General features: G+C 37.4%; 1 pseudogene; it reads left to right on the top strand.

The window, feature by feature from the left end:
• The first annotated feature begins 1,454 nt into the window (after positions 1 to 1,454).
• Positions 1,455 to 2,507, top strand: LOC125925882 (glyceraldehyde-3-phosphate dehydrogenase-like; annotated as a pseudogene).
• Positions 2,508 to 26,110: the final 23,603 nt, after the last annotated feature.

Below are 26,110 nucleotides of genomic sequence, written 5' to 3' on the forward strand. Positions count from 1 at the left end.
ATATATGAGTTTACTCATAAATGGAATTTAAGAAGCAAAAGAGATAACATAGGGAAAGGGAAACAAAAATAAGACAAAAACAGAGGGAGACAAACCATAAGAGACTCTTAAATACAGAGAACAAACTGAAGGTTGCTGGAGGGGTGTTGGGTGGGATATGGGCTAAATGGTTAGTGGGTGTTAAGGAGGGCCCTTGTTGGGATGAGCACTGGGTGTTATATATAAGTGATGAATCACTGAATTCTGTTCCTAAAATCATTATTACACTATACGTTAACTCACTTGGATTTAAATTGAAAAAAAAAAGAAGAGATCCATTTTAGGCCTAAAGTCACCTGCAGATTGAAAGTGAGGGAATGGAGAGACATTTATTGTGCAAATAGATGTCAAACAAAAGCCAGAGTATCAATACTTATATTAGACAAACTAGATTTTAAAACCAACAATGTAAAAAGAGACAAAAAAGGACAGTATATTATCAAAAAGGGAAAAATCCAACAAGAAGATCTAACAATTGTAAATATTTATGCACCCAACTTGAAGCACCCCAAAAAGTAGAGCAGCTAATAACATACATAAAGGATATAATTGATAGTAATACAATAATAACTTTAACACCAACTTACATCGATGGACAGATCTTAGATAAACAGAAAATCAACAAAGTAACAGTGGCTTAGAATGACACATTGGACCAGATGGATCTAACAGAGCAGTCCGTCCTATTCATCCTATTCAGAACATTCCATCCTAAATGGCAGAATACACATTATTTTCAAATGCATATAGAACATTCTCCAGAATAGACAGCATATTAGGCCATGAAACAAGACTCAACAATTTCAGAAGATTGAAGTCATATCATGGATCCTTACCAATCACCACGCTAAGAAACTAGGAATCAACCATGAGAAAATATCTAGAAAGACCATAAATACATGTAGGTTAAATGACATGCTACTAAACAATGAATGGGTCAACCAAAAATTCAAAGAAAAAATTAAAAAAACACTTGGAAACAAATGAAAATGAAAACACAACAGTCCAAAATCTTTGGGATGCAACAAAGGCTGGTCTAAGAGGGAAGTATATAGAAATACAGGGCTACCTCAAAAAGCAAGAAAAATCTCAAGTAAACAACCTATCATTACACCTAAAGAAGCTAAAAAAGAAGAACAAAATGCAAAGCCAGCAGAAGGGAGGAAATAATAAATATTAGAACAGAAATAAACAAAATAGAAAACAAAATTTTAAAAATAGAAGAGATGAATGAAACCAGGAGCTGGTTCTTTGAAAAGATCAACAAAATTGATAAACCTTTAACCAGAGTCATAAAAATAAAAAAGGACTCAAATAAACAAAATTAGAAACAAAAGAGGATAGGCTCTCTGCTCTTTCCCATTTGACAGATAGGTGCATCTTTTGGTGCAGTGCCAACCATGTCCTGATACATGATGGTGAAGGTTCGAGTAAACAAATTTGGCCATATTGAGGGGCCTGGTTCCAAGGCTGCTTTTAATACTGGAAAAGTGTATATTGTTTCAATCAATAACCCCTTCCTTGACTTCAGCAACATGGTCTACATGTTCCACACTATGATTCCACCCATGGCAAATTCCACAGCACAGACAAGGCCAAGAACAGGAAACTTTCATCAGTGGAAAGCCCAGCTACATCTTCCAGGAGCAAGATCCCACAAATATCCAATGGTGTGATGCTGGTGCTGAGTATATTGTGGAATTCACTGGGGTCTTCACTACCATGGAGAAGCCTGGGGCTCACTTGAAGGGTGGAGCCAAGAGGGTCATTATCTCTTTTCCTTCTGCTGATGCCCCCATGTTTGGGATCGTTTTGAATCATGAGAAGTCTGACAACTCTGTCAAGATACCTCCTGCACCACCAACTGCTTGGCCTCTCTGACCAAGGTCATTCATGACAACGTCAGCATCATAGAGGGACTCATGACCACAGTCCATGCTATCACTGCCACCCAGAAGACTGTGGATACCCCCTCTGGGAAACTGTGTAATGATAGATGTGCTGTCCAGAACATCATCCCTGCTTCTATTGGTACAGTCAAGACTGTAAACAAGGTCATCCCTGAGCTCAATGGGAAACTGACTGGCATGGCCTTACATGTACCCACCCTCAACATGTCAATCATGAATGTGACCCCCTGCCTGGAGAAAGCTGCCAAATGCAATGACATCAAGGAAGTGGTGAAGCGGGCATCAGAGGGCCCCTTCGAGGGCATCCTGGACTACACCAAGGACCAGTTGTCTACTGAGACTTTCACAGTAACACTCACTCTTACACGTTTGATGCTGGGACTGGCATTGCTCTCAATGACCACTGTGTCAAGCTCATTTCCTCGACACAGTGAATTTGGCTTCAGCAACTGGGTGGTGAACCTTATGGTCCACATGGCCTCCAAGGAATAAGACCCCCCTGGACCACCAGCCTCAGCAAGAGCAAGAGGAAGACAGAGGCCCTCAGTTGCTGGGGAGTCCTTGCCCCAACTCACCTACCAACATACTGAGAAGCTCCCAACCTCCACAGTTTATATTGTAGCCCCTCTGAGGAAGGGGAGGAGCTTGGGGATTCCTACCTTGTCATGTATGATCAATAGAGTATATGGTACTGTCTTCAAAAAAATGAAATGAAGGAGGGAAAATAACCAACATCACAGAAATACAAAGAATTATAAGAAAATATTAAGAAAAATGATATGCCCACAAATTGGATAACCTGAAAGAAATGGAAAAATTCCTAGAAACATATAACCTACCAAAACTGAAGCAGGAAAAAATAGAAAACTTGAATGGGTTGATTATCAACAATGAAATTGAATCAGTGATCCAAAACTCCCAACAAAAAAAAAGTACAGGACCAGATGTCTTCACAGGTGAATTCTACCAAATGTTCAAAGAAGAGTTAATAACTATTCCCTCAAATTATTCCAAAAAATAGAAAAGGAAATAAAGCTTTCAAATACATTCTCTGAGGTCATCATTACCCTGATATGAAAACCAAATAAAGACACCACAAAAAAAAGAAACACATGCTCTTGTCTCTGATGAACATAGATATAAAAATATTCAACAAAATATTAGCAAACTAAATCTAACAATATATTAAAAAATATTCACCATGACCAAGTGGAATTTATTGCTGAGATGCAAGGATATTTCAATATTAACAAATCAATGTCATTTATCACATAAACAGGAGAATGCATAAAACCATACAATCATTTCAATAGACACAGAAAAAGTATTTGACAAAATACAACATCCATTCATGAAAAAAATTCCAGTCCTTAACAAAGCAAATTTAGAGTGGGGATATCTCAACATAATTAAGATCGTATATGAAAAGCCCACAGCGAACATCATTCTCAATGAGGAAAGCCTCAGAACTTTTCCCTAAAGTCAAGAATAAGAAAAGGATGTCAACTCTCACCACTTTTATTCTACATAGCACTGGAAGTTCTAGCCACAGAAATCAGACAACAAAAAAGAAATAAAATAAATCAAAATTGGTCAGGAAGAAGTAAAACTTTCACTATCTGCACAAGACATGATACTCTACAGAGAAAACCAGAAAGAAGAAAGAAAGAAAGAAAGAAAGAAAGAAAGAAAAGGAAGGAAGAAAGAAAGAAAGGAAACCTGTTAAAACTGATACATTTAGTAAGGTCACAGGATGCAAAATCAATATACAGAAATCCATTGCATTTCTATACACTAATAATAAAAGAAATAATATACTGATAAAAATCTAATAAATACACTAATAAAAATACACTTATAATGAAAGAAATAATACACTAAAAAAAGAAAGTAAGAAAACAGTCCATTTATAATTACACACAAAATGATAAAATATCTAGGAATAAACTTAACCAAGAATGTGAAAAATGTTAACTCTGAAAACTAGAAAACATTGATGAAAGAAATTGAAGATGATACAAACAAATGGAAGGCTGTTGCATGCTCATGGATTGCAAAAACAAATATTTTTAAAATGTCAAACTACCCAAAGCAATCTACATATTTAATGCAATCACTATCAAAATAAAAACAGAATATATTTCACAGAGCTAGAAAAAATAGTCCTAATTTTTTTATGGAACCACAAAGACTCCAAATAGCCAAAGCAATCTTGAAAGACAACAAAATAGGAGGAATCACGATCCCAGACTTGAAGTTATATTACAACTTTGATCAATGTAGTGATCAAAACAGTATGATACTGGCACAAAAATAGATACATAGATCAGTAGAACAGAATAGAGAGCCCAGAAATAAAGCCACCATTATATGGCCAATTAATCTTCCACAAAAGAGGCAAGAGTTTGCAGTGGAAAAAAGAAAGCCTCATCAAGCGGTGTTGGCAGAACTGAACAGCCGCCTGCAAAAGAATGCAACTGCACCACTTACACCGTATACAAAAATAAATTAAAAATGGGTTAAAGATCTAAATTCGAGACCTGAAACCATAAAAATCCTAAAAGAGAGCTCAGGCAGTAATTTCTTTGACATCAGCCATAACATTTTTCTAAATATGTCTCCTCAAGCAAAGGAAACAAAAACAACATAAATTATTAGGACTACATCAAAATAAAAAGCTTCTGCACAAGGAGGAAGCGAAGGAAACAATCAGCAAAACTAAAAGGTAACTTATGGAATGGGAGAAAATATTTGCAAATGACATATCTGAAAAAAGGTTAGTATCCAAAATATATAAAGAACTTATACAGGGGCGCCCGGGTGGCGCAGTCGGTTGAGCGTCCGACTTCAGCCAGGTCACGATCTCGCGGTCCATGAGTTCGAGCCCCGCGTCGGGCTCTGGGCTGATGGCTCGGAGCCTGGAGCCTGCTTCCGATTCTGTGTCTCCCTCTCTCTCTGCCCCTCCCCCGTTCATGCTCTGTCTCTCTCTGTCCCAAAAATAAATTAAAAACGTTGAAAAAAAAATTTAAAAAAAAATAAAATAAATAAATAAAGAAAGAAAGAAAGAACTTATACAGCTCAACACCAAAAATAATCTACTTAAAAATGGGAAAAAGCTATAACACTTTTCTCCAAAGAAGACATCCAGGTGGCCAACAGACACATGAAAAGATGTTCAACATCACTCATCACCAGGGAAATGCAAATCAAAACCACAATGAGATATCACCTCACCCCTGCCAGAATGGCTAAAATAAAAAAATAAAAAAAAAAAAAACCACAAGAAACAACAGGTATTGACAAGGATGTGGAGAAAAAGGAACCTTCATGCACTGTTGGTGGGAATGCAAACTGGTATGGCCATTGTGGAAAACAGTACGGAGTTTCTTCAAAAAGTCAAAAATAGAACTACCCTATGATCCTATATTTCTACTACTGAGTATTTACTCAAAGAATACAGAAACACTAATTGGAAAAGATATATGCACCCCTATGCTTAGTGCAATGTTATTTGCTATAGCCAAATTATGGAAGCAGCCTAAGTGCCCATCAATAGATGAGTGGATATAGAAACACAGGCAGCTACCTCTTTGACCTTGGCTGGAACAACTTTTTACTAGATATGTCTCGGGAGGCAAGGGAAACAAAAGGAAAAATGAATTTTTGGAACCTCATCAAGATAAAAAGCTTCTGCGCAGTGAAGGAAACAACAAAACTAAAAGTCAGCCTAAGGAATGGGAGAAGGTATTTGCAAATGACATATCTGATAAGGGGTTAGTACCCAAAATCTATGAGTACATATCAAACTCAACACTTGAAAAAAACTAATAACCCAATTAAGAAATGGGCCAAGGACATAAGTAGACACTTCCAAAGAAGACATCCAGATAGCTAACAGACACATAAAAGGATGCTCAACATCAATCACCATTAGGGAAACACAAATCAAAACCATGGTGAGATATCACCTCACACTTCTCAGAATGGCTAAAATTAACAACAAAAGAAACAACAGGTGTGGGTGAGGATGCAGAGAAAGGGGAATGCTCTTGCACTGTTGGTGGGAATACAAATTAACTATAAATAACTATAGGTATCCATTATACACACACACACACACACACACACACACACACACAATGTACTCAGCCATCAAAAACAATGAAATCTTGCCATTTGCAATGACTTGGATGGAGCTAGAATGTATTATGCTAAGCTAAATAAGTCAATCAGAGAAAGACATATACCATATGATTTCATTCATATGTGAAATTTAAGAAACAAATCAGATGAAGATATGGGAAGAGGAGTTGGAAAGAGAAGAAAGGGAAATGAGCAAGAGACTCTTAACAATAGAGAACATACTGAGGAGTGATGGAGGGAGTTGGGTAGGAGATGGGCTGGATGGGTGATGGGTACCTGACTGAGGAGGGCACCTGTTGTGATGAGTACTGGGTGTTGTATGTAAGTGATGAATCACTGAATTCCACTCCTAAAACCAATATTGCGCAGTATGTTAACTGACTAAAATTTAAATTAAGTTTAAATTAAAAAATAAAGTAATGATAATTATTTTTCATCTTTCTGGAAAGGCAATGTTTTAATATCCAAATGTGTTAAATATTGGTGAGAGTATACAAATCCACATTCCCCAACACTTCCCTGATGGGAGTAAAAATCATTACAACCATTCTGCAAGCAATTTGGTTGTATGTATTAAATGTGAAAATGTACATACCCAATCTCTCATCAATTCTACTTTCAGGTCTCCGGATTAAAGAAATACATTTGGATAAGGAGACAGAGACAAAGGTGAACATTTCATATGTTTTATTACAGAAAAGAAAATAAAGTAACCTCACAATGCAATAGGGAAATAATGAAATTAAATACCATGGATTATCATTCAATTGTTATAAGAGTGAATTATTCTGTCTGTATTCACCAATACAGAGAGCCCTCAAAAATAATGTTGAATACAAAAGTAAGCTGATAAATCAAGTGTACAACTATTTTATGTTTAAAAAAACTCAGAAAAAAAAACACTTTCTGTGTGTGTGTGTGTGTGTGGGTGTGTGTATGTGTGTGTGTGGTGTGTATAAAAGTGCATAGAAACATTCTGATAAAGCAATTGTCTGTACTTGGAGGTTGAATCAATATGGATCATGACAGAGGTGAAGGTGAAGATGAAAGTTTACTTGGAAATGGGAGTAACATTCTAATTTTTCAAGAAATTTTTGTATGTTCATTTATAACGTGCATTTTTGTAACCTGAGGGGGGAAAACAAATAAATATGCTAAAAAGTTAATATGCTTAACTCCAATTGGTGGGACTGTGGATGCATTTTCTTGTATTTCTTTCAAAATGTATTCTCTTTTCCCCATTCCAGTAAAGGTGATGTTGCTAACATTCAAAATACATAAATACTACTCTTCATTGGTTTAAAATAATTTATAAATTCTTTCATGCCCTAAGAGATTAAAATATCTCTAAGTCCTGCCCTAAATAAAAAGTCTGATTTACCAAAAAGTTCCATTTACTTCGGACTTTCTGGGATATGGTTCTGAAGAAGATTAGTTTGAGGGTGAATGTTAAAGTATTCAAATATATTGCATTTCAAATTAGTTAAGAATGAAAAGGCAGAATTCTTTATTACTAATAACTTATCAGCTGTTATAAGAAGAAAGCATGGTATTTTCAAAATGGTTGTGGAGAGAGAATAGAGGCAATTATCTATGAAATGTATTCTGTATAGAGAAACAAATTAAACTAGTAGAGATAAGGGAAGATTATGACCTGCAGTTTCTTCACTCCATTTAAGACACTTGAGTACTTAATACAGTGAATCTTTGGGCAGTCTAATACCCATTTTGCTCTTGGCTTCTGGCTGTAAAAGGTGAGTGATAAACTGTGAAACCAACGGAGCTTCTTACAGACTTCACTGGCTTGGTGCATCCAAACGCAGACTAGTCTCAGGGATGCCATGTCAGTTGAGAGTAATCTACAGCCCTCTCAGTCTCTGGTGGTTTTGAAGCCTAAAGCCCTGAACTCTGAACTCCCTGATTACTGAGTGAGGAAACAATATCCCAAAGATGTAAAGCCCCAGATCTGTGTGGGTGTGGATTTGTGTTCCAAAGACTGAAAACACTGCATGTGGCTGACTAACATCTATGACATGACGGCCAATCAGCCATGAACTGAAGATCCTGATCAGCTAGTAAAAAGGGAAAAACATCTGACACATTCATCTGCTTTCACTGTAGATATATGATATCCAGACAACCAAATAAACTAAACACAGACTAGAAGATGCGATGCTTTTTGGGAGAATATGTGCTTGTAAGTCTCAGCCTTATGGGCTTCTTAGGCAGGTCTTACTAATATAAATCCATAGTGGAGAAAAACATGTATTCTTTCTGTATTGTGTTTGAATAGGCCTCATTTTTCTCTTGTATACATCGTCAGCACTCATTACCTATTTGAAGAACAAGTTACAAATCTTGTCAAAATCAGAACCATTAAATATCATTATGCATGTGAACTGCTGCATGTTCTGAACATAAACAGATTGAACTTCATCAGTTTGCTGCTTACATAATGATTTCAATATTCAAAGCCCTGACCCATCGTGTCCTCTATCAATGATACCTTGAGGAAAGAGACAAGCTATACCATGCAAAAAGACCAGTCATGAGCCTGTGTCTTACTTTGTCTTGTCTGTTCTCAGAGAGACTTGTTCCCTCCTCCAGCTTGCTGGCAGTTCTCATCTCATAGGTTCTTTTGAAGTTTTGAATGGAGCAAGGAAAGCCTTATGATATAAAGGTGAATTGAAAGATCTGTATTTTAATTCTGTGTCTAAAGTTTTCTTCTGTCAACACACATGTGGGTATCACAAATTCAAAACTTGGCCCTGTGCCTCTCTAACCTTCAGGACTTTGGATGACTAAAAATTAGACAATTGATTCAAATAAATATTAATAACTGATTTTTTTTAGCTTAGGAAAGCTCCCCAGCAGTGTCACCACAAGACCCCCTCATCCTCTCCTCCAGAGTTCCCCCCCCCACAAAAAAATACATAAATAAATTCATAAATGCTTATGAATGTCTATAAGCAAATTGAAAGAAAATGCCTTCTGTTAAGAATTAATGACTAATAAATTAACCAGGAAGAATCACTGTAAAGTCTTAAAAACCAGGACTTTCATACAAATGATAGAATGGAGAAAATGGATAAAGATTCGGGCTATAGTGTGGACATTCTAAGTCCAAACCCAAGTCATGGAACTTACATTCTCTGCATGTCTGTAGGAAGAGTTGTCTGCAAGATAGACTCTGAGATTTCTTTTCTAGCCAGAACATTAAGACCTCACATTGCTTCCCATAGCCACTTGTACATAAAACAGAAACAATGGAATACTTATTTCCTGACAGGAAATGTCCATGTGAATTCCACATAAGTTGGATGGAAACCAGAAGAGGAACCCTGGTACTTGCTTTTGAGCCCAGGTAATGTCTTCCACAATTTTTTGTCTCTCAGTTTACTGGAACACTTAATAAGATCTGCCAGAAGCCAAAATTCATTTTTCCACATTTTGGACCAATTAAATCTACAAAAAAGCTACTACTACTAATAAGTGAATTCAGCAAGGTTATAAGATGAAAGATCTATATATAAAAAACATTGTTTTGGAAGTACTTCCAGAATGATAAAGGCCTCCAAAAGTCTGATCCTCCATAATAACAATGAGAACACTAGCCATTATGAATAACCAAAATCCTTCCCCCCACCCCCCTACAACTCTGGCAATTAACCAATTGGCCAATTGGCCAATTGGCAATTAACCAATTAACTTGGAAGAGCATTTATTCAACAAAGCCATCTGAATTGTAAAAATGGTGAGCTTTTGGTATTTTAACTTGTCCTATTTTCCTCTCCATTTCCCTTGTCCATAACCTTGAAAACCAAGAGTCTCACAACTACAGTGAAAACCAAAAGCCTCTGTCAGTGTAGGGGGAGCAATAAGTTTAGACTTCTCCAACAGACTTACCTCAAAAGGTTTGTCACTCTTGTCTGGCAGCTCCTTGAAAGGGTCTATTTTCAGGGCTTCTCTTTATTTGAGCTGACTCAGAGCTTGCTCTGTGAGGACAGCTCTATCAGTAGGGTGTTGGCCAGAAAAAATCAGTGGTAATTGCTGAACATTACAACGGCGTGAAGTGATGATTCTGTTGGGGCTTATAAGGGGATGACCAAAAAAACATGAAAAGAAAATCTGAGGAATAAGATGTCTATGGGGAGCTTTGAAAAGCTGATAGTCCTAGAAATCTAGATCATGCATAGGCTCAGGGCCAGACACATGACCAGGAAAAAGTTGAGAAGGTCTTAATCTCTCACCTCTGGTTGACCTTCAGCTTTTGTGAAAGCAGAAAGGGGGAATTAAGGAAGAATTGTAAATCACTTGCTACAGTATTAAAAATAAACACAACACACACACAGTGCTTCTCAGCAAATGCTTGGAAATTTATTTATTCAATGTATCTGTCCAATTTTAGGTGACCACTAAGCCTACCTAACAGAGACTTAAGTGTCTATATATGACAAAGAATACAGATTTAAGAGAACTAGTCCAGGAAAGTCACAAACAGCAAAAATAATGACAAGAACAAACAACAATAAACTAGAGGAAGGAGTGATGAATCTGATTTCCAAAATTTCCCCTTCACGTTATATAAAATGTCCATTTTTCACCAAAAAATTATAAGACATGCACACAGACAGAAAACATGAACATGGGGGACAGGGGGTAGTAACCAATAAAAACTGTCCTTGAAGATGTTCAGATATTGAACTTATTAAACTAAGACTTTAAATCAGTTATTATAAGTATGGTCAGTGACTAAAGGAAAACATATCTAAATAATTAATGGGAAATATGAGAATGATATCTCATAAATTAGAGGATGAAATAACCAAAACAAGCAAGTCAATAAGATAGAAATTAGATTACTGGTCATTAGAGTCTGATTGAAGAGGGGAACGTTGAATGATTGGTAATGAGTTTCTTTTCTGGGTGATGCAATATTTTAATATTTATGGTGATGGTTGTACAATTTATGAATATACTAAACACCAATAAATTGTACATTTAAAAGGATAAATGTTATGATGTGTGAATTATATACCCATAGAGTTACAGTAAAGAATTATTTGTATTTCTATACAGGAGGAACAAACAATAAGAAATTGAAACTTAAAAAGAAAAATACTATTCACAGGGTGCATGGTTGGCTCAGTTAGTTAAGCATTTGACTCTTGATTGCAGCCCAGTTTTTGATCTCAGGGTTGTGAATTCAAGCCCCACTTTGGGCTGTATGCTCTATGTGGAGCCTACTTTAAAAATACATATAAATTATTTACAATGGCATCAAAAATATGAAACTCTTAGGGATAAATTAAAGAAAATATGTGAAAAATCTATACATTGAAAACTTCAAACTTCACTGAGGGAAATTAAGGAAGATCTAATTTAATGGTGGGATATGCCCTGTCCATGGGTTGGGAAAAATAGACTCACCTATATTCAAAACTGATTTTTGACAAATATGCAGAGGTAATTCAGTGAAGAGAGGATAGTCTTTTTTAACAAACAATGATGGAACAATTAGATAGCCATATGCAAAAATTTTGAATTCAATCTATACACAAAAGTTAACTCGAAATGGGTCATAGACCTAAATATAAAACCAACACAATAAAACTTCTAGAAATAAACAACAAAAAATTTTTTGTGACCTTGGGTTAGGCAAAGATTTCTTAGATATGACACCAAAAACATGATCCATATAAGGACGAGTTAATAAATTGGATTTTATCAAAACTTAAAACCTCTGCTCTTCAAAAGAGATTGTTAAGAGAATGAGAAAAGAAGTCACAGAGTGGAAATCTGTGCTTTATTAGTGAATTTATAAATTCACTTTATTAGTAAATTTACTAATTGCTTTATTAGAAAATTCATCCTCACAGCTAGTAATTGGTAGAAGGTGGAGTTTGAACTCAAGTGTGCCTGACTCCAAAGCCCTTATACTTCACCATATTCAGATATGTCCCCTCATGAGTGAGTTAACACTGTATCTTGCACTTGGTGTATACTTAAAATGATGTTGCATAAATGATATCTAACTAAGTAGGAGGGAATTCATTTGTATGCGTATGATCTAAGACATACAGATAAATAATAAATGTTGAGAGAATATAGAGATAATAAGTTTTACCTTATGGTTCAAAAGAGAACTGTATAAGATATAGTTAACTAATATATAACATCCCAGGAGTAAGATCTATAGGGGAAACAAACTTTTACCTTTACTCTCTTATGATTCTTTCCACCTGGGCCTGAAAATTAAATTAAATTGCCATAAAACAGATCAACAAGAGAAATGTATAGAAATTTATTTAATGCAAAGTTTTACATGACATGGAGGCTTCATACAGAATGAAGACCTAAAGAAATGGCAAAACCCACTTCTTTTATTTTAAACACATTTATTATTTTATTTAAAAATAAAAAGGAACAAATCATTACATGGTAACATAAATAATATTTTAAGAAAAATAACTATATTTTCTAAAGCAAATATTAGAGATTTTTGCAGTCCTCTCTAATATATAGTTTGATGTGGGAAACAAAGGCAGAAGGAAATGGCAGATAAAATTAAATTTCCTTATAACCTGTAGCCCATTGGCAAATATTTGAGGCTGGCAGAGTACAGCATTTCTCCAGGAACTCCCTAATGTCTTAATGTTAATGCTTTGCTAGAGGGAAAACAATCTTAACTTGACAATAGCTAGGCCTCCAGTATCCTGTGAGTCTTTAGCATATGAAAACCTCATTAGAAACTTCCCCTGGACTTTACCTCCCCCAACTCCATGGTTTACAACCAGTCTTTCCTCATGGTCCCAGGGCAGCTCTTTCTGTCCATGGGTCCTGTACCCATGCTTTAATAAAATCACCTTTTGGCACCAAAGATGTCTTCAAGAATTCTTTCTTGGTCACTGGATCCCTACTCCATGAAACCCACTATCCCCCCAAAACTCGTCATGGTGGTTTAAGAGAGAAAACCCACTTACTTTTATATTAGATTGAACAAAGAAAGGTGATTGTAAGGAAGTGACTATGTGGAAAGGCCAAAGGAAGAAAATGATTTTGACAAAGTCTGTGTGTATAGAATTCACTCAGTCTCAAATTCTTATCTTTGAATGTTACTTTTCTCTGGTTCAGGCAGGATATCTTTAATAGGGGAATTTCATCTATGTTTAAGAAAAAGAGGCAGAAAAAAAGCAGCATAATTTTCTTGTGTTTGCTCTTTTTCCTGTGTCAATAGCCCCAGATAGTAAATATGCCAGAGTAGCAGACATTGAGGCTTGAGAATTATTATTTTTTAAAACATATTGTGTAGACAAGAGGAGGGGAACATGACAGTAAAGTCCCATGAATACAACAAGATAACTATCAAATCATCCTAAATGTCCCAGAAAGCAACCTGAAGTCTGATAAGACAAACTCCACAACTGAAGGTAGAGTGTAATGCCCCCGATTTCGAATCCGAGAGACCACCAAGGAGCCAATACTGATGCAAACGCACGAGGGTTTATTTGCAAGCTCGAGCTTGGGCCCAAGTATACCCGACACAGTGGAGCAGGGACTTGTACCCCTAGGTTAAGAGGCGTAGCAATTTTATAGGGGCCAGTGGCCAATGAGATTGTAACACACAGAAAGCTGCATACTCATGTCAGTCCACACGCAGGTGACCAATTGAATTACAATTTACCCTATAGTAATTGTTTGAACTAGCCTATCACTCTGGTCAGAATTGGCGCGCAAGTTTGGCGGGCAAAAGGCGGGGTTTAAGAATTGGCGCACAAGTTTGGTGGGCAAAAGGCGGGGTTTACATTCTTTGGCGGTTAGGGGTTCCACATTCCTATATGAGCTGGTTTCCAGTAAGGGTGTGCTCAGGGGCTTGACTAGGGTGGGAGTTATACATGAGATGGTGGGTGTAGCGCAAAATAGAGTTAGTCTTGCTCTGCTTGTTCAGGGGTAGGGGATTTTTGTTAAATTCCTTGGGTCCCACAAGAGAAGAGGCCACATCAAAGAAGGTGGGAAGTGCAGAGACTTGGTTTGGAAGAGAAATGGATTGTGGTTGCTGTGGTTAGGAGAGAGCCAAGGTCATGAAGAAGAGCAAGAGACAAACACACTGAAGAGCTTATGGGGTGGACAATTCTCCACAGCAATTGTCTTGGAAAGCAAAAGGGGCCAAGTTTTGTGACTTCTGGCAATTAGCAGGGCTTAAAACCTATAGTTCTAAAGGTCAAAGGGCTTGGCACAGATAGAGCCCAGAGGGCATTGTGTTGCTCTTGGAAAGAAGTCAGGCAAACAACCAGCAGGCATACAGTGTGTGGAAACAGCAATCTAGAGATCGCCTGGGGCACACAGTGAGGAGGTTATTTGCTTACCTTGGAGCTGTCCCAGAGAGACAGTGTTCCCAGAGAGACCCCTCTAGAACAAAGGAACCGGCTGGTGCTATTTCCTTCCCTGACACCTCAGCATAAGCACAGAGCCACCTGTGGCAATCAGCAAAGCCATCTGTGGCAACAGAGCAAACACTAACTACCTGCCTTACTTATACCAAGTCCTGCCTCCCCTAGGCCCTGGTGGAACAGCCCTTCCTCAGTACCAGAGAGGTGGCCCCTCTCCCCAAGAAGATAGGCACAAACTCCTGCCAACACCACCTCTCTTGACTCAAAAGATTTGTGGAGCTTCAGTTCCAATGACAATGACAGATGTTGATTAACAAACAGACCAGAGCACACCTAGTTAAAACATGGCACATTCAGGCCAGGGATCAAACACTGCCCATAGCAGGCAAAGAAAGCCACTGCAGGCAACTAGTCTGAAGGATAAAGCAGCCAGGACAAAAGAACAGACACATGCAGCATACATTGGAGACACTCCCAGAAACACCAGGCCCTGAGGAACAGAGGACACCACATAGCAGGGTAGTATAGGACCTCTTCTACATAAGGCCATTACCCTCACAAAGAGGAGATATAGCTGACATTCCTAACACAGAGAAACAGGCACAGAGGCATAGAAAAAAAGAGAAGACAGAGAAGTCTATCCCAAATGAAAAACAGTATAAGGTCACAGCCTGAGATCAAGGTTAAACCGAGATGAGTAACATGCCTGAAACAGAATTTAAAGTAGTGATCATAAGGATACTCACTGGACTTGAGAAAATAGTGGAAGACATCAGACATAAATAAAGACATAAAGAAGACCCAGTCAGAGATCAAGAATGCAATAAACGAGATTAGACAAAAGCTTGATGCAATGAACAGCAGGCTTGGAAAAGCAGAGGAACCAAGTAATGACTCAAAAACAGAGCAATGGAAAGTAATCAAGTGGTATGATCTCAACTCTTGTATAGTTATGAAGGGCTGGTTTGTGACTCAGTATGTGATCTATCTTGGAGAATGTTCCATGTGCACTCGAGAAGAAAGTATATTCTGCTGCTTTGGGATGCAGAGTTCTAAATATATCTGTCAAGTCCATCTGATCCAAAGTATCATTCAGGGCCCTTGTTTCTTTATTGACCGTGTGTCTAGATGATCTACCCATTTTTGTAAGTGGGGTGTTAAAGTCCCCTGCAATTACCACATTCTTATCAATAAGGTTGCTTATGTTGGTGAGTAATTGTTTTATATATTTGGGGGCTCCTGTATTCGGCGCATAGACATGTATAATTGTTAGCTCTTCCTGATGGATAGACCCTGTGATTATTATATAATTCCCTTCTTCATCTCTTGTTACAACCTTTAATTTAAAGTCTAGTTTGTCTGATATAAGTATGGCTACTCCAGCTTTCTTTTGACTTCCAGTAGCATGATAAATAGTTCTCCATCCCCTCACTTTCAATCTGAAGGTGTCCTCAAGTCTAAAATGAGTCTCTTGTAGAGAGCAAATAGATGGGTCTTGTTTTTTTATCCATTCTGATACCCTATGTGTTTTGGTTGGCTCATTTAGTACATTTACGTTCAGTGTTATTATAGAAAGATATGGGTTTAGAGTCATTGTGATGTCTGTAGGTTTCATGCTTGTAGCGATGTCTCTGGTACTTTGTCTCACAGAATCCCCCTTAGGATCTCTTGTAGGGCTGGTTTAGTGGTGACAAATTCCTTCAGTTTTTGTTTGGGAACACCTTTATCTCTCCTTCTATTCTAAATGACAGACTTGCTGGATAAAGGATTCTCGGCTACATAATTTTTCTGTTCATCACATTGAAGATCTCCTGCCATTCCTTTCTGGCCTGCCAAGTTTCAGTAGAGAGATCCGGCACGAGTCTTATATCTTAGAGCGTGTTTATCCCTAGCTGCTTTCAGAATTTTCTCTTTATCCTTGTATTTTGCCAGTTTCACTATGATATGTCATGCAGAAGATTGATTCAAGTTATGTCTGAAGGGAGTTCTCTTTGCCTCTTGGATTTCAATGCCTTTTTCCTTCCCCAGATCATGGAAGTTCTCAGCTATTATTTCTTCAAGTACACCTTCAGCACCTTTCCCTCTCTCTACCTCCTCTGGAATACCAATTATGCGTAGATTATTTCTCTTTAGTGCATCACTTAGTTCTCTAATTTTCCCCTCATACTCCTGGATTTTTTTATCTCTCTTTTTCTCAGCTTCCTCTTTTTCCATAATTTTATCTTCTAGTTCACCTATTCTCTCCTCTGCCTCTTCAATCTGAGCTGTGGTCATTTCCATTTTATTTTACAGCTCGTTTATAGCATTTTTTAGCTCCTCCTGACTGTTCCTTAGTCCCTTGATCTCTGTAGCAATAAATTCTCTGCTGTCCTTTATACTGTTTTCAAGCCCAGCGATTAATTTTATGACTATTATTTTCAATTCACTTTCTGTTATATTGTTTAAATCCTTTTTGATCAGTTCGTTAGCTGTTGTTATTTCCTGGAGATTCTTTTGAGGGGAATTCTTCCATTTCGTCATTTTGGAAAGAACTGCAGGGCACTTCCCCTGTGCTGTCTTGAATAACTTGCATTGGTGGGTGGGGCCACAGTCAGACCTGATGTCTGCCCCCAGCCCACCGCTGGGGCCACAATCAGACTGGTGTGTACCTTCTCTTCCCCTCTCCTAGGGGCGGGATTCACTGTGGGTTGGCGTGGCCCATCTGGGCTACTTGCACACTGCCAGGCTTGTGATGCTGGGGATCTGGTGTATTAGCTGGAGTGGATAGGCAAGGTGCACAGGGACAGGAGGGGCAGGGTCAGCTCACTTATCCTTGGTGATCCGCTTTGGGAGGGGCCCTGCAACACCGGGAGGGAGTCAGACCCATCGCCGGAGGGATTGATCCACAGAAGCACAGCGTTGGGTGTTTGTGCGTGCAAGCAAGTTCCCTGGCAGGAACTGGTTCCCTTTGGGATTTTGGCTGGAGGATGCGTGAGGGAGATGGCGCTGGAGAGTGCCTTTGTTCCCCGCCAAGCTGAGCTCTGTCATCCCAGGCCTCAACAACTCTCCCTCCCGTTGTCCTCCAGCCTTCCCGCTCTCTGAGCAGAGCTGTTAACTTATAACCTTCAAGATGTTAAGTCCTGCTCGCTGTCTGAACACACACAGCCTCTCTGCTTTTGCAAGCCAGACTCGGGGTCTCTGCTTGGCCGGCGGGCTGCCCCTCCGCCCCGGCTCCCTCCCACCAGTCCGTGTAGTACACACCACCTCTCCGCCCTTCCTACCCTCTTCCGTGAGCCTCTCGTCTGTGTTTGGCTCCAGAGAATCCGTTCTTCTAGTCTTCTGGCAGTTTTCTGGGTTATTTAGGCAGGTGTAGGTGGAATCTAAGTGATCGGCAGGACACGCGGTGAGCCCAGCATCCTCCTACGCCACCATCTTCCCCTCCGAAAAGTGATCAAGTGAAACTGAAGAGAGTAGCTTTTAGGAAGTCAGTGACTGCATCAAATGTAATAACATTTGATAGGAATCACAGAAGAAAAAGAGAAAGAAAAGGTGGCAGAAATTTTATTTGAAGAAATAATAGCTGAAAACTTCCCTAATTTGGAGAAGGAAACAGACATCCGGATCCAGGAGGCACAGAGAATCTCCATCAAAATCAACAAAAACAGATACACATCAAGACATTTTGCAATTAAATTGGCAAAATATAGCAACAAAGAAAAAAACTTTAAGAGCAGAAAGACATAAGAAGATAGTACTATACAAGGGAAATCCCAGTAGGATGTCAGGGGATTTTTTAGCAGAAATTTTCCAAGCCAGAGGGAGTGGCATCATATATTCAAAGTTCTGAATGGCAAAAATCTGCAGTCAAGAATATTCTATCTAGCAAAGCTATCATTCAGAATAGGAGAGATAAAGAGTTTCCAGACAAGCAAAAACTGAAGGAGTTCATGACCACTAAACCAGCCCTGCAAGAAATATTAAAAGGGATTTTTTGGATGAAAAAAAAAAAAAAGCCAAACATGACAGTATGAAACTAGGAAACACAAAAATAGTAAAAATATTTTTTTCTATAAAAAATATGTCAGGGAACTCACAAAAAAAAGGATGTAAAATATGATACCATATACTTAAAACGTGGGGAGGAGAGGAGAAAAGAATGGGTTCAAACCTACATGACTATCAACTTAATACAGACTGCTGTAAGCAGAAGATGATATACACACACCTAATGGTAAACGCAAATGAAAAACCACTAACAAATATGAGAAAAATAAAGATAAATAAATGCAGATATATCACTAAAGAAAACCAGTAAACCCTGAAAGAGAGAAAGACAACACAGGATTGGAGAAAATCTTTAGAAACAACCACATAACAAGTCATAAAATGGCAATAAATACATATCTATCAACAATATTTTGAATGTTGATGGAATAAATGCTCCAATCAAAAGGTATAGAGTAACACAATAGATTAAACAAACAAAACAAATCAAAACAAAAAACAAGATCCATCGATATGCTGCCTACAGTTGACTGACTCATTTCAGACCTAAGGACACCTGCAGATTGAAAGGAGGGGATGGAGAAACATTTACCATGCAAATAGATATCAAAAGAAATCCAGAGTAGCAATACTTATATCAGACAAACTAGATTTTGAAACCAAGAATGTAACAAGAGGTGAAGAAAGACACTATATCATAATAAAGGGGACAATCCAGCAAGAATATCTAACAATTGCAAGTATTTATGCACCCAACATGGAAATACCCAAATACATAATAAGGCTAATAGCAAACATGAAGGAACTAATTGATAATAATACCATAACAGTGTGGGATGTTAACACCCACTTATATCAATGGGCAGATCATCTAAACAGAAAATCAACAAGGAAACAATGACTGAATTGCATACTGGGCCAGATGGATTTAACATATATTCAGAACAGTCCATCCTAAAACAGCAGAATACACATTCCTTTCAAGTGCACATGCAACATTCTCCAGATCACATATTAGGCCACAAAAGAAGCATCAACAAATTCTAGAAGATCAAAGTCCTACTCTGTACCTTTTCTGATCACAATGCTATGAAACTAGAAATCAAGAAATAAATCTGTTAAGACTACAAATACATGGAAGCTAAATAACATGTTACTAAACAATAAATCAATCAACCAAGAAATAAAGAAAAAAATTAAAAAATACATGGAAACAAATGAAAATAAAAGCACAGTGGTCCAAAACCTTTGGAATGCAGCAAAAGTGGTCCTAAGAGGGAAGTAATAGCAGTACAGGCCTACCTCAGGAAGCAAGAAACATCTCAAATAAACAACTGAATCTCACACCAAAAGGAGATAGAGCATGAACAACAAACAAAACCCAAAACAAGCAGAAAGAAGGAAATAATAAAGATTAGAGCAGAAATAAAAGATATAGAAACTAAAAAATCAATACAACAAATCAATAAAACCAGGAACTTGTTCTTTGAAAAAATCAATAAAATCAGTAAACCTCTAGTCAGACTTATCAAGAAAAAAAGAGAAACAAAGCAAATAAATAAAATCGCAATGAGAGAAAAGAAATAGCAATCAAAATGACAGAAATACAAACAATTATAAGGAGTATTCTGAAAAACTAAATGCCAACAAATTGGACAAACTAGAAGAAATGGATAAATTCATAGAAACATATGAACTTTCAAAACTGAAACAGTAAGAAATAGAAAATTTGAACAGACCAAAATTTAAACTGCCAAAGACACTGAAACAGTAATAAAAAAAAAAAATCCCAACAAACAGAAGTCCAGGACCAGATGGCTTCACAGGTGAATTCTACCAAACATTTAAAATGTCTGCACTACCCAAAGCAATCTACATATTTAATGCAATTCCTATTAATACCAGAGTATTCTTCACAGAAGTAGAACAAACCATCCTGAAATTTGCATGGAACCACAAAGACCCTGAATGGCCAAAGCAATCTTCAAAGAGAAAAGCAAAACTGGAGGCATCACAATTCTGAACTTCAAGTTATATTATAAAGCTGTAGTAATCAAAACAGTATGGTACTGACACAAAAACACAGATAAACTCGTGGAAGTTGGGGGCGGGGGAGCTAGAGGAGCCCCAAGCTACCCTCAGGAAGAACTGATGCCCCATACAGTCCTAATCCTTCCAATCCACTCCACCACGTGAAATGCTTCGCCCACCAAGGGACCTGATTGTGCAATAAGGATTGTTCTTCGTGAAGTTCTGTTGGATGTAAATATAGTAAAAGCTCCTTCTGTCTTTTTCTTTATTGTTGTTCTTTTAATTTAAATTTTAGTTATTTAATATACAATATTGGTTTCAGGAGTAGAATTCAGTGATTCATCACTTGCATACCACATCTAGTGCTCATCATAAATGTCCTCCTTAATACCGATCACCCATCTAGCGCATCCCCCACCCTCTTCCCTCCATCAATCCTTGGTATCTTCTCTATTGTTAAGAGTCTCTTGTGGTTCATTTCCCTCTCTTCTCTTTCCACCCTCCCTTCCCATATGTTTATTTGTTTTGTTTCTTAAATTCCATATATGAGTGAAATCATATGGTATTTGTCTTTCTCTGATTGATTGATTTTGCTTAGCATAATACATTCTAGCTCCAGCCAAGTCATTGCAAATGGCATGACTTCATTCCTTTTGATGGCTGAGTAATATTCTATTGTATAGCTGAATATGGATATATATGTATATGTGTGTGTGTATGTGTGTGTGTGTGTGTGTGTGTGTGTGTGTGTATATATATATATATACCACATCTTCTTTATCCATTCATCAGTCAATGGGCATTTGGGTTCTCCCCATAGTTTGGCTATTGCTGACAATGCTGCTATAAACATTGGGATACATGTACCCCTTAGAATCCGTATTTTTGTTTTCTTTGTGTAAACACTGAATAGTGCAACTGCTGGATGATAGGGTAGTTCTATTTTTAGTTTTTTGAATAATCTCCATACTGTTCTCCTTAGTGACTGCACCAGTGTGCATTCCCACCAATAGTGCAAAAAAGTTCCCCTTTTTCCACATCCTTGCCAACACCTATTTTTTCTTGTGTTATTATTTTTAGCCATTCTGAGAGGTATGAAGTGGTATCTCATGATGGTTTGATTTGTATTTCCCTGATGGTGACTGATGTTGAGCATCTTTTCATGTCTGTTAGCCATCTGGATCTTCTTTGCAAAAATGTCTATTCATATCTTTTGCCCATTTCCTAACTGGTTTATTAGTTTTGGGGGTGTTGAGTTTGATAATGTCTTTATAGATTTTGGATACTAACTCTAACAGGTAAGTCATTTGCAAATATCTTCTCCCATTCCTTAGGCTGCTTTTTTAGTTTTGTTTAATGTGTCCTTTGCTGTGTAGAAGCTTTTTATCTTGATGAAGTCCCAATAGTTCACAGTTGCTTTTGTTTCTCTTGCCTTTGGCAACTTTTCTAGTAAGAGTTCTTCTGGCCGAGGTCGAAGAGGTTGGGCCTGTGTTCTCTAGGATTTTGATGGTTTCCTTTCTCACACATAGGTCTTTCATCCAGTTTGAATTTATTTTTGTGTCTGGTGTAAGAAAGTGATCCAATTTCATTTTTCTGGAAGTTGTTGTCTACTTTTCTCAACACCATTTGTTGAAGAGATTGTCTTTTTTCGATTGGATATTCTTTGTTAAAAATGAGTTGATAATTGTGGGTCCATTTCTGGGTTTTCTATTCTGTTCCACTGATCTATGTATCTGTTTTTGTGCCAGTACTATACTGTCTTAATGACTACCAGATTGTAATATAGTTTGAAAACTGGAATTGTGATGCCTCCAGCTTTGTTTTTCTTTTTCAGGATTGCTTTGTATATTTGAGGTCTTTTGTGGTTCCAAACAAATCTTAGGATTTTTGTTCTAGCTCTGTGAAAAATGCTGGTGGCCTTTTGATAGGGATTGCATTAAATGTGTAGATTGCTTTGGTTAGCAAAGTTTAACAATGTTTGTTCTTCTAATCCATGAGCATGGAATGTTTTTCCATTTCTATGTGTCCTTTTCAATTTCTTTAATTAAGTGTTCCACAGATTTTAGAGTGAAGATCTTTTACCTCTTTAGTTAGGTGTATTCATAGGTATCTTATGGGTTTTGGTGCAATTACAAATGGGATTGATTCTTTGATTTCTTTTTCTGCTGCTTCATTATTGGTGTAGAAATGCAACCAATTTCTGCACATTGATTTTATATCTTGCAACTTTGCTGAATTCATGTATTAGTTCTAGCAATTTTTGGGTGGAGTCTTGGGTTTTTTTTTTTATCATGTCATCTGCAAATTGTGAGAGCTTTACTTCTTCCTTGCTGATTTGTATGCCCTTCATTTCATTTTGTTGTCTGATTGCTGAGGCTAAGACTTGCAATACTATGTTAAATAGTAATAGGGAGAGTGGACATACTTGTCTTGCTCCTGATTGTAGGGAAAAGGCTCTTAGCTTTTCCCCACTGAGGATGATAGTAGCTGTGGGTATTTCATGTATGCCATTTATGATGTTTAGGTATGTTCCATCTATCCCTACTTTGTTGAGGAGTTTTATCAAGAATGGATACTGCAGGGGTGCCTGGGTGGCTCAGTCGGTTAAGTGGCCAACTTCAGCTCAGGTCATGATCTCGTGGTTTGTGAGTTCGAGCCCCACATCGGGCTCTATGCTGACAGCTTGGAGCCTGGAGCCTGGAGCCTGCTTCAGATTCTGTGTCTCCCTCTCTCTCTGCCCCTCCCATGCTCATGCTCTGTCTCTCAGTAATAAATAAGTGTTAAAAGATTTTTAAACAAGAATGGATACTGTATTTTGTCAAATGTCTTTTCTGCATTTATTGACAAGATCATAAGGTTCTTATCCTTTCTTTTACTAATGTGGTGTATCACATTGATTTAATTACAAATATCAACCAGCCCTGCAGCCCAGGAATAAATCCAACTTGATCATGGTGAATAATCCTTTTAATGTACTGTTGAATTCGATTTGCTAGTATCTTGTTGAGAATTTTTGCATCTATGTTCATCATGGACATTGGCCTATAATTCTCCTTTTTAGTGGGTTCTTTGTCTGGTTTTGAAATAAGGTAATGCTGGTCTTATAGAATGAGTTTGAAAGTTAACCTTCATTTCTATTTTTAGGAACAGTTTGAGATGAATAGGTATTAACTCTTCTTTAAATATCTGGTAGAGTGCACCTGGAAAGCCATCTGGCCCAGGACTCTTGTTTATTGGGAGATTTTTGATTACTGATTCAGTTTCTTTGCTGTTTGTGGCTCTGTTCAAATTTTCCATTTCTTCCCATTTCAATTTTGGTAGTGCATGAGTTTCTAGGAATTTGTCCATTTCTTCCAGATTGTCCAGTTTGTTGGCATATAATTTTTCATACTTTCCCTTATATTTTATTTTTTGTGGTGCTGGTTGTGATATTTCCACTTTCATTTGTGACTTTATCTATTTGGGTCCTTTCTCTGTTCTTTTTGATATGTCTGACTAGTGGTTTATCAATGTTGCTTATTCTTTAAAAGAACCAGACCTTAGTTCTGTTGATCTGTTCTATTGATTTTTGTTGTTGCTGTTTCTATATTATTTACTTCTGCTCTAATCTTTATTATTTCTCTTCTTCTGCTGGCTTTAGGCTTTATTTGCTATTCCTTTTCCAGCTCTTTTAGGTGTAAGGTTATATTGTGTATTTGGGACCTATCTTGCTTCTTGAGATAGGCTTGAATTGCAATATACTTCCTTCTTAGGACTAACTTTGTTACATCCCAAAGGTTTTGGACTCTTGTTTTCATTTCCATTTGCTTCCATGTATTTTTTTTTTAATTTCTTCTTTTATTTACTGGTTTACCCATTCATTCTTTAGTAGAATGTTCTTTAACTTCCATTTATTTGAGGGTTTTCAAATTTTTTTCCTGTGATTGACTTCAAGTTTCATAGCACTGTGATCTGAAAATATGCATGGTATGATCTTGATCTTTTTGTACTTGTTGAGGGTTGATTTGTGACCCAGTATGTGATTTATTCTAGTGAATGTTTCATGTACACTTGAGAAAAATGTATTTTGCTCCTTTAGGATGAAATGTTTGGAATATATCTGTGAAGTCCATCTGGTCCAGTGTTTCATTCAAAACCATTGTTTCTTTGTTGATTTTCTGCTTAGGTGATCTGTCCATTGTTGTAAGTGGGGTATTTAAAGTCCCCTACTATTATTGTGCTATTATCAATGAGTTTCTCTATTTTTATTATTGATTTATATATTTATGGATAACAAGTTGGGGGCATAAATATTTATAATTGCTAGATCATCTTGATGGATAAACTCCCTAATTATGTTATAATGCCCTTTAATCTCTCATTAGAGTCTTTGTTTTAAAATCTAGCTTGTGTGGGGCGCCTGGGTGGCTCAGTCGGTTAAGCGGCCGACTTTGGCTCAGGTCATGATCTCACGGTCCGTGAGTTCGAGTCCCGTGTCGGGCTCTGTGCTGACAGCTCAGAGCCTGGAGCCTGTTTCAGATTCTGTGTCTCCCTCTCTCTGACCCTCCCCCATTCATGTTCTGTCTCTCCCTGTCTCAAAAATAAATAAAAAACGTTAAAAAGTAAAAAAAAAAATAAATAAATAAATAAATAAAATCTAGCTTGTGTGATAAATGTATGGTTTCTCTGGCTTTCTTTTGATGTCCATTAGCATGATAGATGTTTCTCCATCCCCTTACTTTCAATGTGCAGATGTCTTTAGGTCTAAAGGTAGCATTTAGATGGATTTTTTTAAAATTCCATTCTTGTACCCTATGTCTTTTAATTGAATAATTTAGTCCATTTACATTCAGAGTGATTATTGAAATGTATGAATTTAGTGCTGTTGTGTTACCTGTAGAGTTGGTGTTTCTGTTGATGTGCTCTGGTCCTTTCCAGTCTTTGTTGCTTTGGTCCTTTTTTTTTTCCACTAAAAGTGTCCCCCTTAAAATTTCTTGTAGGGCTGGTTTAGTTTCCATGAGCTCCTTTAGTTTTTGTTTGTCTGGGAAACTCTTTATCTCTCCTTCCATTCTGAATGATAGTCTTACTGGATAAACAATTATTGGCTGAATATTTTTCCCATTCACTATGTTGAATAGTCCCTGACAATCCCTTCTGACCTTCCAAGTAGCAGTGGACAGGTCTGCTGCTAACCTTGTGTCTACCCTTGTAGGTTAAGGACCTTTTATCCTTAGCTACTTTCAGAAATCTCTCTTTATCTTTGAATTTTGCACATTCACTATGATATGTCATGATTTTGACCCATTTTGTTGATTTTGTTGATTTTGTTGATTTTGTTGATGTCTCTTGGACTTGAATGCTTGTTTCCTTCCCCAGATTAGGGAAGTCATCAGCTATAATTTGTTCAAATAAACCTTCTGCTCCGTTTTCCAACTGTTCTTCTGAGACTCCTATGATATGGATGTTACTTTGTTTTATGGAATTCCTGAGCTCCTTAAGTCTCTCTTCATGATGTAATAGCTACTTTCTCTCTTTTTTTTTCAGTTTTATTATTTTCGGTATTGTTATCTTCAATATCACCTATTCTCTCCTCTGCTTCTTCAATCTTAATTGTAACTATATCCAGTCAGTTTT

Source organism: Panthera uncia, chromosome F1 (genome assembly GCF_023721935.1).
Source record: "Panthera uncia isolate 11264 chromosome F1, Puncia_PCG_1.0, whole genome shotgun sequence".
Lineage (NCBI taxonomy): Eukaryota > Metazoa > Chordata > Mammalia > Carnivora > Felidae > Panthera > Panthera uncia.